Source organism: Sturnira hondurensis, unplaced genomic scaffold, assembly GCF_014824575.4.
Source record: "Sturnira hondurensis isolate 20B ecotype Veracruz unplaced genomic scaffold, ASM1482457v3 Scaffold0009733, whole genome shotgun sequence".
NCBI classification, from domain to species: domain Eukaryota; kingdom Metazoa; phylum Chordata; class Mammalia; order Chiroptera; family Phyllostomidae; genus Sturnira; species Sturnira hondurensis.
Window position 1 is genome coordinate 5,750,672 of NW_028082364.1, and position 2,333 is coordinate 5,753,004.

Sequence of the window (2,333 nt, forward strand, 5' to 3'; positions counted from 1 at the left end):
CTGGCCTGGCCTTGGGGCAGACTGCACGCCCTGTGAAGGCCCCCTCGTCGGAGGGACCCCGAGGCCCGTCCCCTGCTGCCCCAGTGCTGACCCGCCTCCTCCTGAGCACACCCTAACCCAACCCTGGCTCAGGAGTGAGGCCTTCGGTCGCCATAACAACTGGATGCTGGCAGTAAAAATAGCAACTTATTTCTTATTCAACTTCTTTTGCTCTTGGAGAAAAAGAAAATCCATTTCTAGGCTTCTGTTTCCTTTCAGGGGTCTCCTCTGGGTCCTGCCGGGTCCACGGCCAAGGCCTGCTTGAAGGTCAACTGCAGGTGGGGTTGGGGGCCCTCGGAGGTCCAGGCCTGGACCTGTGGGTGCCTGTGGGCCCCCTGGGAAGAGGGGCCACTGGAGGCCAGGGCTCTGCAAAGCCACCAGGAATGTTTTGGGGAATGGAGGTTGGGGGATGAGGAGGAGGTCTGGCTGGCACCTGGGACGGATGGGGGTGTCCTAGTTCTGCCAGCAGAGCGGCCTGGGGTGGGGGTGGGGGTCGGAGTGACTGTGAGGGAGGTCAGGTCAGGGAGGAGGCCAGGTGGGGCAGGGCTGGCCTTGCCTGCCTCGGGCTGCCTTCCACTCCGGGAGGTCTGACAAACCATTCCCGCGGGGGATCTGTGTTGGCTGTGAGCTCAGAGCACAGGAGCTGGGCTCCAGGGTCCTGGGACTGCGTGACCTTGGGAGGCCCCTGGTCCCTCTCAGCTTCCCTTTCCCTCCTCCAGCGAGGCGACCAGAGGCACTGGTCCCTGCGGCTGTGAGCCCAACTCCCAGGAAGAAACATCGGCCCCTCCTGACCCGGATGCAGAAACACACAAACCACTGAAATGCGTTTCCCCAGTGTGCCCTGATCTTCGGGGGTCACTGCAGTGCTGTCCCGGGGAACTTCCTGCCACCTTGGAAATGGCCCCCTTTGCAGAAGCCACTGGCCACATGTGGCTGTTGGGAACTTGAAGCATGGCCCATGGGACCCAGGCACGGCACTGCACATTGTGTCATTTTACGTCCTGTGGAAGCCACAGGAGGCAGGGGCTACGGTGTCGGAGTGACAACTCCGATAGGTCCAGGGGGGCGATCTGAAGCCCTCCAAGTGCCCAGAGGGACCTTGCAGCTCAGCCCCCCGGCCCCTCCTCACTGCGGGGCTGCCTGTCCTGCGGGCCCACAACAGGCTCTTGGCCTTCGACGCGTCGTACCAGGCTGGACCTCAGGCTCACCTGGCACCTTCCCCATGAACAGGGTCCGGTGGCTTTTCCCCTGTAAACACCCCCGGATCCCCGCTCTGGTCCCCACCTCCAGCCCTCCCTCCCCAGCCGGACTTTCCCCATTGCATCTACCTGTGACCCCACTAGTCCACACCTATAACAGGTGTGCATGCTCACGGGGGGGAGGGAGTTTCTGTCTTTCTCCATCTTGTTCCAGCACCTTGGGTGGAGGGCGTGAGTGGGATGGTTTCCTGAATGCAGGAGGATCTCAAAGAAAGCATTGTTATAAAAAGTAGCAGGGAGCTGGGGCGTGGGGAACAGAAGGAGCGGAGGGAGAGGGGAAGAGGGTGAGGCGGGAAGGAAGGGCTCGACCTGTAAATCGGGGATCTGTCATTCCGCGTTAAAGGGTGTCCTGCCTCCAGCATCCCCCAAGGGTGTCACCCCTTCCAATAGGTGGCTTCCCACAGCCAGAACCCTGGTCAGGACCTCCCAAAGGAGAAAGCTAGATTACACAGAAGGCGCAGAGGGCATGGGTAGACCCTGGGTACCCCGGGTTCTGGCAACCAAGGGTGTGTGCTCACATCTCGTGGTCCTGTGTGCTCACAGCTTCTGGTGAGGGTCCCCAGAGACCGCAGCCATTCGGGGCGGGTCCTTTGGGGTCGTAGTGCCTCATAGGGACCAGACAGGCTGCGCCGGTGGTGGGAGAGCTCGAGCTACAACTCCACTGGGGAGGGGCCACGCTGGGGCCCAGGTCAGGCGCGCAGGCGGTGCTGGCTGTCTTCCAGTGTTGGGGGGGGAGGGCAGTCTCCTTCTGGATTTAAACATCTACCGGCGAGGGCGAGGAGGGCGACAGGGACTCAGGAGAGGACGAAAGGGCAGCAGTCAGGAGATCCCCTTCGTCGCCCCCACGGCTCCCCTACCCGGGGCGAGAGCTGGAGGGGTCCGCCCCGCCCAGGGAGGGCGCCCGGGCCGCGGGGACTAAGGCGATTGGCCCGGAGCCCCCCGCCCCGCCCCGCCACCATCTGGTGGGGATTTGCGTCGGCGGCTCCTGGCACCCTCGGTCGGGCTCGGGCCCCGAGCCCCCCGCCGCCCCCGCCC